The sequence below is a fragment of the Emydura macquarii genome, unplaced genomic scaffold, assembly GCF_026122565.2.
Source record: "Emydura macquarii macquarii isolate MOO-44397 ecotype Brisbane River unplaced genomic scaffold, CSIRO-AGI_Emac_v2 contig_3019, whole genome shotgun sequence".
Taxonomy (NCBI): domain Eukaryota; kingdom Metazoa; phylum Chordata; order Testudines; family Chelidae; genus Emydura; species Emydura macquarii.
In genome coordinates, this window is record NW_027133156.1 from 2,275,475 (window position 1) to 2,288,317 (window position 12,843).

The 12,843-nt window shown below is 42.0% G+C and overlaps 1 non-coding gene across 1 annotated transcript; it reads right to left on the minus strand.

The window, feature by feature from the left end:
• Positions 1-9,580: 9,580 nt before the first annotated feature.
• LOC137141213 (small Cajal body-specific RNA 16) lies at positions 9,581-9,757 on the minus strand. The gene has a single exon (XR_010916572.1). It is a non-coding gene; the product is annotated as a small Cajal body-specific RNA 16 (non-coding RNA).
• Between the last annotated feature and the right edge of the window lie 3,086 nt (positions 9,758-12,843).

The window sequence follows — 12,843 nt, forward strand, 5'->3', positions numbered from 1 at the left end:
TGCAAAAGGGCTTGTCTCATCAATTTCAATTTGGGAAAAAGGAAATAAAAGTAGCTGTCAAGAAAATCTTTCATCTCTTTTGCTGTTTGAACTCTCACAGGGCTAGCCCTAGGAAACAAAAGCAGAGATCCCAGGGTCAGCCTGGGTTAGCCCTAAAAGACATTCAGAGATGACAGATTACTACAACTCTATCATTAAAACCATAGAGTGTAACTCATTTGTGTATATATGTTTGCCTACTTTAACCTTGTAATAACGCTCACATTTATGTTTTTAGTTAATAAATCCGTAGATAGTTTAATATAGGAGTGGCTACAAGTCTTGTCTTTGGTGTGAAATCTAAGGTACAAATTGACCTGGCGTAAGTGACTGGTCTCTTGGGACTGGGAGCAATCTGAATGTTTTGTGATCTTTGGTGTATAGCAACCAACCAGCACTAAGTCCAGCTTGCCTGGGTGGCAAGATAGACTGGAATACCCAAGGGGACTGTCTGGGATTCCATGGTATGACTGTTATAGTTCTTTAGGAGTTACACTTGTTACTAGGTTGGTGAAATCTAATTATAGAACACACAGCCCCAGCTGTGGTGTCTCTGCCCCGATTCTTGACAGTTTGCCCTGAGGTTGGCACTCACGGTCATGAGCCTCTCCAGACAATGTGACAACCACATAAATGTTTTATGGGCTGTGATTTTAATAAATAATTTTTCAGCACACACACTTCCAAAGAGAATTAAGAAAACTCACAGTTTTTTTAAGGTCTTCAGTAAATTAAGATGAAGCGGCAAAGAGTAATAATTCAACTGTTTACATATAAACAGGGCTTGAGGGATATGTCAATGCAAAAATTTAAAAACACTGACATTTATTTTCCTCCAAGTAGGTGCTCATTTATTCACACTCGATTAAATGTACAGAGGCCAGCAAAAGTCTTCTGTGTTATTAAGTGGTCCTTCCCTATTTTGAGGATTTAAGTGAGGTTTATATAGGGCATAGATCTCATGTGGGTTCTCTGTACAGAGGTGAGTTTTACCCAAGAAGCACAACTTATGACCATTTGCTGTTGTAACCCATAATGTTCCCTATCCCCAGCTATTTATTTCAGTTAATCTTTTTTCTATGCAAAAGCTAATTTATATTGCAAGATCCTTGGGGCAGGGAACAGTCATTTAATTTGTATGTATGCAATTATGTATGTATATTTTATTTGGATGCCTATGCATGTCTGCAACTAGCATTAATGACAGTTATGCACCACATGATATGCATGCGTAGGAAGTGGAGAAAAAATGTTTTGCTTTTGTTGGTTGTTTTCCATGTCCCCAGCACATAAGATAGTGACCAGGAGTTATTTTTTGTTGATATAAACCTGGAGGAAGTATCCAGGAAGAGACTTATTATTTCTTTTAGAGCTTACCTGTCAGTTTGGCTTGTGTGACTGCACGAAGGCACATGTGCTTGACCGATATCATAGCACTGCTTATTTTACTTTCAGCCAAGACAAGCTAGAATTAGGGTGCTTTTCAACAGGAAAGTGTGGAATAGAATTTGGTTTTATATAGTTATTTTCATCTTCAAGTTTTCTCCAAGAGCTAAAACAAGTTAAATATGAGGGGAGTGGCAGTAACCATCTGTCAAACAAAGCAACCACTATGCATTCACTCAGAGCTTTGGACATTACAGCCTTTTTCTTAAGGACAGCATGTTGGCTGGCGTACTCTCTTCAAAAGTGCCATAGGAGCTTTTCCATTTGCACAGCTATGCCCAGTTGGGCAGAAGGTACCTTAGAATGCCAATAATTTCAAACCCCTCCCCCATATGTAGCATCTTTCACCCTAAAAGGGCACAGAACCCTTTACAAATGACTCAAGAAGCATAGAAATGTATTTGTACTATGTCTCGCACAATGGTCCATGACTAGGGCTCCTCGGCGCTATGATAACACACATAATAAGAAATTCATGATAACGTTTAATGGCAACCTTTTGGCGACTGGCTTGCAGGTGAGTCAATCTGGCAGTCATAAGAAGCTGGAGAAACAGGTGAATGGTGGCTCGCAGGAAAAGTCAGCCATGGAAAGACGTGGGAAGTGTGAGGGCCAAAGAAGCCATGGATAGCAGTAAAGCTGAGGCACAAGGAGACTCTGCAGGAGACAGCTGAGAGCTGGAGTGAAGACGGAGTGAAGGTGTTCAGGCTATGTAAGTGATATTGAGGAACCAAAGCTGCCAACATGTGGGGTACAAGCATGAATGTTGTTCTGGAGTTCAGCGTAGCAGAAGGCAATGCTGAACTTGAATGGAACTATGCAGTGCTGTGACCAAGGTCCTCAAACTGCAGTGGGATAGACTGGGTCGAGTCACATGAGGAAGACACAGCAAGGGGCTTGTAGCAAGGCGCTGTGGCCATCTTCAGAGCCTGGGCCCGAGGACAAGCTGCAACCCCCCTGCTGGACAGATAAAGGACCTGCAAAACCCCTCTTCTGGGCAGAACAAGGCTCTGCAGGCCAAATACCCTGGGAAAAAAGGGGCGGAGCCAGGACAGGAAAGGCCAGTATAAAAGGTCGTCCTATTAGCTCAGTCAGGAGGAAGCTGCTGCTGGAGACGGATTTGTCTTCCCCAAGGCTGTGGTCTGGGCCTGATGCAGGCCCTGCGGCTGTGCAGAGCAACCGTCCCACTGACCGGACAAGGCCTGCCTGGCCACCGGGCCCGAGTGACTGGATAGGGCCACCGGGCCCTAGTGACTGGGAAAGGCCGCCAGGCCCTAGTAGCTGGGAAGAGCTACCCGAGGCCTTTGACTGGGAGCAACACCCCAAGACCGGCCCTGACCTGGAGGAGCTGCCTGATGCCGGGGACCCACTGGAGCTGCCTGAGCCCGGTGTACCGGAGGACCCACTGGGACCCCAGTGACCTGGAAGAGCTGCCCTCCGCTGACAACGCCGAGGAGTTTCCAGACCTGCTGCTGGTTGACGGTGAGGGACTCGTGGGACTCCCACTCACTTGTGGGGCTCCCCACGATCTGGAGGAAGACCCCTGGCTGCAGGTATCTGGATACAGGGTGGGAGGAAGTAGCCAAGGGATAGCTGAACATATTTTGGCTGAGGCTGTGGCCGAACCAGTCAGCGTGTTGCAGCTGGAGCCCTGCTAACTCAGTGGCAAACCACTTTGCCACTGTTAGGGCCCTGGGCTGGGACGCAGTGGAGTTGGGTGGGCTTGCGTCCCCTTTCCCCCCTTTCCTAACCATCCCGGGAGTGCGTGGTTCCTCTGAACCCGCCTGCCAGAGGATACCAAGCTTGCCAGCCCTGCCTGTTGTAAGGCCGGGGGCTATAGACTACTTTGCCTGCTCTGCCCTGCCTGAGTGCCGAGAGCAACAGACTGCTTGCCAGCCCCGCCTGTGGAAAGGCTGGGGGCTACTGACTGCTTTGGCCAGCCCCACCCACTTGAGGACTAGGGTGCTACAAACTACTTGTCAGCTCTGCCCCGCCTACAGGTCGGGGGCTAAAGACTCACCGACTGCTAGCTTTTTCCTCGCTGTAGACTAAGAAGCTGTGGCCTTCGTCGGAGCCTGGGCCCGAGGAACAGCTGCAAACCTCCTTGCTGGGTTGGGCCAAATGCCTACAGGGCTGAATTAATAGCAACCAATTCCTGCACGACTCACCTGATGCTAAAGTGTCAAAAGGTTTTTGTCAAGTAAACAACTGCCTGTGAAAATGTAAGTATAGAGATTCAAGATCACATAGATTCTCTCAGTTACCTAATATCTGGCACAGCCATAGCAAGCAATGCAGGGGTCACTAGCTCTGCTGCTATGGGATTACATGGCAGACTATTGGCAAACAAAAAGTGGCGTCATCTAACAATATGCAACGATTCAAACCCTGTGATGTACAGCAAAATATAGAATAGATAAAGGGTACACAACATTCCTGAAGTGGACATTTATCATTCTCTGCTTTGATCAGCATCACTTGCTTCATTTGAACTTTCCTTACAGTTAAAAATAGCTGAAGTGGGACATATTTGTACAACAGACATGAAAAATACAAAGGCACCGCTTATGTGATTGCAATTATGAAGTTTGCAATCTGCTTTGATCTATATTTCTTTAGAGAGTCTGACCAAAATAGAAAACCACTCTGCTTATGCATTAACTGATGCTGATGCTTGGTCAGGTTGTTAACACAAGTGCTTTAATGCCAGGAACTCATTCAGCAAGATTAAAATTCAATTTAAAACATGGAAAACAGTTACAGAGAGGAATCCATGTAGTTGGGTGCAGAAGCCTCTCATTACTGCTGTACCAACCATAATATTTGTTTTTCTGCTTCATTCACTAAAATCCTGTTTTGAATATATGTGAAGCTGCCATAGAATTTCCAACAAGTGTGCAAACCAGAGATCCCTGCCACAGATTTGAGGTTTAGCTTGCCACAGAATCATAGAATCACAGAAGACTAGAGTTGAAAGGGACCTCAGGAGATCATCTTCTAGTCCAACCCCCTGCTCAAAGCATGACCAACCCCAAATAGATCATACCAGCCAGGGCTTTGTCAAGCCGGGCCTTAAAAAACTCTAGGGATGGAGATTCCACCACCTCCTTAGGTAACCCATTCCAGTGCTTCACCACCCTCCCAATGAAAAAGGTTTTACTAATATCCAACCTAGACTTCCCCCACTGCAATGTGAGACCATTGCTCCTAGTTCTGTCATCTGCTACCACTGAGAACAGCCTAGTTCCATCCTCCCTGGAACCCCATTTCAGGTAGTTAAAGGCTGCTATCAAATCCCCCCTCATTCTTCTCTTCTGCAGATTAAACAAGCCTCGTTCCCTCAGCCTCTCCTCATAAGCCATGTGTTCCAGGCTCCTAATAATTTTTGTTGCCCTCTGCTGGACTCTTTCCAATTTTTCCACAGCCTTTCTGTAGTCGGGGGCCCAAAATTGGACACACTACTCCAAATGCGGCCTCACCAGTGCTAAATAGAGGGGAAATAATCACTTCCCTCAATATGCTGTTAGCCTTTTTTGCAATAAGGGCACATTGTTGACTCATGTTCAGCTTCTTGTCCACTGTAACCCCCAGGTCCTTTTCTGCAGACCTGCTGCCTAGCCAGTCGGTCCCCAGTCTGTAGCAGTGTATGGGATTCTTCCATCCTTCGTGCAGGACTCTGCACTTGTCCTTGTTGAACCTCATCAGATTTCCTCTAATTTGTGTAGGTCACTCTGTATCCTATCCTTGCCCTCTACTATATGTACCACTCCCCACCAGCTTAGTGTCATCTGAAAACTTGCTGAAGGTGCAATACACCCCATCCTCCAGATCATTAATGAAGATATTGAACAAAACTGGCCCAAGCACTGACCCCTCGGGCACTCTGCTTGTTACCGGCTGCCAATTAGACATCGAGTGGTTGATCATTACCCGTTGAGCACGAGGATCTAGCTAGCTTTCTATCCATCTTATAGTCCATTCATTCAATTCATACTTTAACTTGCTGATAAGAATACTGTGGGAGACCATATCAAAAGCTTTGTAAAGTCAAGGTATATCTTATCCACTGCTTTCCCTACATCCACAGAATCAGTCATCTCATCATAATTAGAGCCTGGTCCATCTCTGCGACATTCATTTCTTTTTTGACATTCATGCAGTCCAATTGTCGACAGTTCCTGCTTTGCAACTATTTGTTGCTGATGAGAGTCCGTTTTCCTTTCACCCTTCAGATACATCAATTTGCTTTGGATATGTTTATATATAGTTGTTAGTGTTAGCAAAGCCTCAGACAGACCTTTCAATTCTTCCAAAGAATGTAATATCAAGCCTAAATTTAAGAAATCTTGGAGGATCGCTCTTCAGCAAACTTGCAGTGTTGGCTTTCTTCTGACTTGTGTCATCTTTGGCTATAGAGAGCTGGATGTGAATACCAAGCAGCATTTACAATTTTGAAGCTGGAGCTAATCCATGTCACACCAGATGTCTTCCTTGCTGCTTCTTCTTTTTTTAATTTTTTTAAATGCATACCCCTAGTTCAACGGATGCCTTTGCAAACCCTTTCTGGTTTTTGGCTGACTTGCAATAAACCCCCAAACAATCTGGCTACAAAACTTGTGAAGTGGTTTATTTCTGTGCAGTTTTGTATGGCATCCACTGATGGCTCCAACTTGTGATTTGAGCAGTGCCATGCAATCCAGTCCTTGCCCTCTGCTATTCAACAGCAGAGTATTGTGCTCCTGTATGGTGTGGTTCGTCTCACAGGAGGCTGGTTGATGTAGAGCTTAACAAAGCTATGCGCCTTTTTACAGGGACTTTATGTTCAACTCCGTTGCCATGGCTACCGATTCTTAGTAGCACCACTCCATATTTTCCATAAGCAGGCCTTTCCCATTCTGCTGACCAAGATCTGTGAGAACAGTGACCTGCCTTTGTACGCAGACCTCTTCAACCACCCGCCAGCTCGCCTTTCTTCTAGATGCCCTTTATGGTCATTTAGGCCACTAGAAGAAATGACAGTGGAAACTGCTTGGTGCAACGAGTGGTCAGTGACGACAGATGTTAATCACTCTCTTGTCACTGACCCAACTATCTGTCCACCAAGTTTTGATCTGCCAAGGCACCTGTGGTCATCTCTGAACTGGTTTTGAACAGGACAGGGCAACTGTGTGACCAATCTCTTTCAGTGGGGTTTTTCTAATGATCAGTAACGCAGCTGAGGTCAACTTCAGACTGTCAGATATCCTTGACAAGTGCCCACTGACTTATTTCGATGGTGGGCTATAGGCTTTCCACGTGGCTGATGATGATGCCATCAAATGCGGGGCACATTGCGCATATGTTGACAGATCCAATCAGTCAACAGAATTTTTCTTTCAGTTTAGTGAATATGCTGGATTGTTCACCCAGTATTATAGAAGCACCATCCAAGCAAAACCCAATTAAGTGCTATACTAGAAAAAATTAATCTAGTCCACGAGATTAAAGACAAGCTAACAGTGCAGAGCTGGTTCCACCAGCTATTGTAATCTCTAAATCTACAAAGGTTCAAGAAAAATGTAAGGGGCTGCTTTTCACCAACTGAACATTGTAAAAAGATGAACAGGCATGGTTCTGCCGTCCAATTTATTTTCTCATCTGTCAAGACAGACTAGAGGGCAAGTTTGTTTGATGTTGTCAATCAGTTTTAAATGCATCTGCTTGGCCAGAAATATCTATGATTTCAGTACACGACGTCCGACTCTCTTATGTTGAGGCCCTTTATTTTCTGCTTATTTTCTGCTAAGACAAATATACTCACAAAAGGAGGAGGTTTTTTTTTAAAAAAACAGTATGCTGTCCGGAAGGCATATTTTCTTCTACTAAATAAATCCTCATCCTGCTTTAAAGTCTCTGCTTTACTGTGTTTTAGAACTTAGTAGCTTCACAGCAAGCCCTAGATTATTTATGTTCAAACATCTTTCACAAATGATGGTTGCTTTTTTGATGTGCGCTTCCCAAGTGTACATGTTGTTTCCATCTTCCATTCACTGGAAATCTGTCATTTCATTCTCAGTATGGGATGCAGAGACTCTTGGCTTCCTGGCAGACTGAGCAAGCCAATATATTTGTGGTCATCAGCCAGCTATTGCTGTCTTGAAGTAAGTATACCATGAAACACTCCAATATTCCAATTGCCATTATCCTGGGCATCAATAGGTACCTCTGTCTGGCATGGAAGGCAGACATTGTCCACTGAGTCTGGTTTAACTGATTCCTCCAACCTAAAAGACAGAAATTTCAACTGGTATTACATTTTTTTTAAACTCAAAATATAACATTGTCAGAGACCATTAAGGGTTAGCTAGACTTCAGAAATTCATACTGGTGGGTCCACATCAGTCCTCTTACCGTGAAGTAAATACTTTATAGACACACTGGAATGATGCAGCATATCTACATTGGAGGTTAGCACTGCTGTAGCTCAACTGATGAAAACAAACAAAACCTAGCATTACTAGGATGTCAGTCACAGAAACTACCATAAGAAGGAAATCTAAGAGGACAATGTTGATTTTGTGCAAATGTGTTTCATGGGTTTTAACACATGATTCTTCAGCTTTTCCATTCTTCGGACCTCTCTCAACCCTTCTCCCTGAATTGTTACTCACTTGTGGCAACTTATGTCGAGTGGCAACTTTTGGGACATGACCTTTGTCCCCCATGAGTTTGTATTTCATCTAGTACAATGGCATCCCATTCCCAACGGGGCCCTATGGGTGCTTCTGTAATACATAAGTAAACGTTAGCACATATTACTATTATATTTTCTGGTGGCAGCATCATGGCACCAAGTACAGATTTCATGTTCTTTATCTTGCGGTCCAGTCTGATGAGCAAAGTGACACAACACACAAAGATTGATTTAAGTGTGCTCTTTACTGGTCAGATGTTCAAACACATTTGAATACACAGTCTAAAGAACTGGCATCTTTATTATTTCCTTTATTCAATATTGGAAATTCAAATAAAGTGTTATGATTAAGATTTCAAACACAGAGAAAAAATGTAATTAAATTCCCTTATAGTACATATATTTTGAGGCATTTTGATTAAGATTTTTCAAAGAGTTGGGGGCCTCTCTTCTTTAGGCCCCTTTGGAAATCCTAGCTTTAGTTAACATCGCATTCAGCTATTTAATACTACATATGTGCAAAGAGGCCACAAAACAATTGCCAAGATTTTCTATTTATGGGCTTGTGCATTCAAGAATGCCATGCATATTTTTTACATTAACAGCCATTTGCATCATGTTGGTAGAATTTGCCATAAATATTCCATATTGTATTCCTGTGTTCTGTACTTTTAAGAGGAAAATTAGGTTGACAGAGCACATGGAAAAAGTTCAATTAATGTGTGTTACTATGTACGTGATAGCTCTTCAGGAGATGTACAGAAGATACTAATGCAAACATACGAACAGAGCTATAAATTAGAAGTAGGCAAAAGTTTATTTTGATTTAATTTGCTTTCCATCTAAAGTAGACAGTTTAATTTCTTGCCTCAGAGATATAAGACCATTAAATCTTGAAAATGATCTTGGATGGCTAAATCATCACCTGAGAGGTTACAATGGACTATAAGGACAGCAAGCTGGAGGTACCACTCAATGTAGGTTTTAACTGTTGTGCAACAGAAGGATGCAGATGAAGGAGAAGACAAAGACCTTTATACAGATCTTATTATAACAATTGGAATAAGAAAGGAAATATAAATGACAATGAAAAAAGACCTCTTGTCCACTGGCATAGCTGCATTTTAACTTAATTGGAATTAAACTGATCTTTACCAGCTATCTGGTGTAGGGCTTTAGATAAAATATTAAGCTGGTTGAGTTAGCTGTGGTGGAAAAATCCCAAAACTCTTTACCCCTTCACCTAGCATAAAGTGGAAGCAGGAGCAGGAGACTTGCAAATTAACTTTCATCTTAAAAGAGGTTTTCATGCTTTAGATGTAAGCCAAGAACTGATATTATTTCCTTTGTTTAACCACGGTTAAAAACTGCCCAGTCATATAATAAATGGTTAGATTCACAAATGCATATAGACCTGAAAGATTTTGAATGAAGTATTATAAATGGTCATCAGACTGCTAGAATGTTCACACCTGTGTCTGCAAAAAACAAATCTCTGAAAGGAGCCTACATGGAGGTTAATCTAGGTCAGAATCAGTCTCTCTGTCACAAGGTTGAGTCCAGGTAGGCCCAGCCACTCAGAAGTATTTCTCACACCATGGGCTTATCGAGGTCACATACTCTTGTCTGTGCAATTTTACTCCTAAAATAACTGGTCCCAAACCAAAATAATTACATAATTAACAGGCTACTACAGATATGATAAATATACTGTCTCAGTCCAGGCACTTTATTTGGAAAGAGCTAAAAGGGGTTGAATCAAAGCAACATTCACCTATTCATCAAAGCCTTCCTGCTACGACAGGAGATAAGGAAACATTAACGCATGTAAACCCAGAGAACAGCTCCTGGAGCTTGAGACAGTGAAGAGCAAATCATCCAGTAAGGATACATCCAGGGGATAAATGCCTCACTATAACTTGCTAGCTTTGTGTACCGGCAGTTTCTTCTGTGCACTTATGCATAAGGCAGAGAGTGCCTCCTCAGTGACTGTTATATCGGAATTATATTTTAAAAAATAGTAAAACATTAAACATTAAGTTTGCAAAGGCAAGCATTGAAAAGGTAGGAAATAGTCTATGTCCCTGTATGGTGGAAGAAGAGAGCCTCATCAGTCTAGTGAGGTATGCCCAGATGTCACACTGCCTGCTATGGGACACAGCTAAGAGCGCCAATCTTAGGTCAGACTGCCAGAAAGCAGGGCATGTACCCCAAACTGGTGGTGTATTCTTTCATAAGACTTCACCAAGCCAGTAACAAATGCGTGCTTACAAAATACTATATTAGTTATTATGAAGCCACAATCCCCTTCAAGCGTTCTAGCTCCTCATGCCCGACCCAGACATACCAGATTTTTGTGACAAATGTTTATTAAAACCAAGAATCACATATATTAGGATCTTCCAGTTCCAAAGAACCAGACGTACACCCTTGGATATAGTATACTTCAGATCTTACCCAAAAATCACGCTGGTAGCCAATCCTTTAGCAACTAAAGGTTTATTATATATATATATATATATATATATATATATATATATATATATATACACACAAAAGGAAGAGCGTTATTAAGAGGTTAAAATGAATCATATACATTACAGTTGATTTCAGAGTTTGTAGATCAGGATAATAGCAATGATGTTCAATTTGTCAGATTGTAATAAGTCACTTTGGTTCATCCCAAATATTGGGGTCCTCAGTCCATTGTTCAAAGCTCTTGTTTGTTTGAAATCATAATCCAGAGATGTGGAGAAGGAAAGAGACAAAGAAATGATGTCACAGTCTCCACTTTTATATCCTCAGCCCATGTGCATGGAAAGTTACTGGCACAAACATGGAGTCTTGGATCACAAGTCCTTATGTGCCATTGCTTAGTCATGTGCCATTGCCTCGGTGTCTTCTGAGATGGCCTCAGGAGGGGCTCACTGAAGAGTTGATTCTTTTTAATGGGCCATCAACACCTGGCTGACTAGCCTTGATGAAAATCTGTCTTTGGGGTGTTACCCAAGAACACAACAAACTTGAGATACAAACACAAAACAAATATTTCATAACTTCAGATACAAAGATGAGACACAGATTTAAACAGAATACTAAGACTTAGCAGCTCATAACATTTCCATTGATAACTTACAAGGCATACTTTGTGAAAGATTTATCCCATTTGTGCAACAGTGGTAATATATCAGTGATTATATCTTAGTGTAAACATAGTCATCTTTCTTTTTATACAGCATTACACCAGGTTTGTGTGGCTGACTGAAGAAACAATGAGTTATGAAGAGAATCACACCCCACCCCCTGAGATCAGAGGGATTCTGAAGGGAAGAAGCAAAGAGAGGAGGGGAATGGGGATACTGGAAAACCACCTCCCAAAAACACATGAAAGCAGAACTTCCAACCAAAATGGGGTAGAAATGAAAGAAAATGGAGAGATCTACAGGAAAAAGGAAGTGTTTCAGAAATAAGGGGAAGGTAAGGAACTGAAAGCCAAAACCTAAAAGATGCAGTGGAGAGAAGAGAACCTCAGAAAAAAAACCTGTCTAGAGTTAATGAGAGCAGTTGCTTAAAAAAAAAGAAAAACAAATTTTATACCTCACCTCCTGCCAATACTCTTTCACACCCACCCACAAGAGAAAATATATTAAACCTTATCAAAGACAAAGTTTTCCCTAGGATATTGGAGAAGATTGTGGGTAGAGAGCCAATAGCATACAGAAAAATTTAATGAGGCTCAGGGTAATCACGTCTCACATTATCCTCCTCCATTTCCCATTCCTAACTGAATGGTGGTCCAGTGGGTTCAAGACACAAATGTTGATAGCTACTTTTAGATTATCCTACTTGTCTCTTTTCTCTTTCTCTGTATTTCTCCTTCTCTCCCACAGATTTACTTTTTCTTCTGGTCTTTTCTTCTATTTTCTGACGAGCTGAGAACAGCTACGCTTGAAATGATTCTCTAGTACTGAAAGTCTTTACATTCCCAGAACTGGCTGCAGTGTAAAACTGGCTAAGATCTCACGTTAAGTTTTTGTACATCTTATGGCTGCTTACATCTGTTTGAGAAAATGTGGGTAAAATGTCCCATATCAGTAAGTGCTTTAGAGGAAATGTAAAAGTTCTGAGTCTGGAGAAAAAAAATTTCCCTCACTCTCCCCACCGTAACCAAAGAAAAAATGTAAGTGTGGCTCAGTAGTTAAAAAAACCAAAACAAATGAAACTGATGAGCTATTAGACCACAAGTAAAAATTGGAGTATTTTGAAAGTTGGGGAAATAAAATAGCAATTAATTAATGTTCCTTTTTTTCCCAGCATGACTGCTGTTTTAGTTAGTGACTGCATTTGACAGTCTTGAAGAGTTATCACCTCAAAGTGAGAGCATCATGACTTCAAAGACAGCAAAATCACAAGCTGCTGCTTGACGCTGACCACCTTGAAACGGAAGAGGCAAGTTCAATGGTCAGTGACATTAAGGCCTTTTGTGATCCAACTAATGTAAATTTGACTAATGGCAACAGAGTAGAACATAGAAGTGGAACCTGGTGGGAGAGTTACTCAAGGAAAGAATAGCTGCAAACATGTCAGTGATTGGGATTTCTCTTTGTTTGCTTAATAGGAGAAATGCAGTGTCTGGATTGCCTTTTTATGTGGCTCTTTATTACTGTTTTATTTTCCAAAATGTT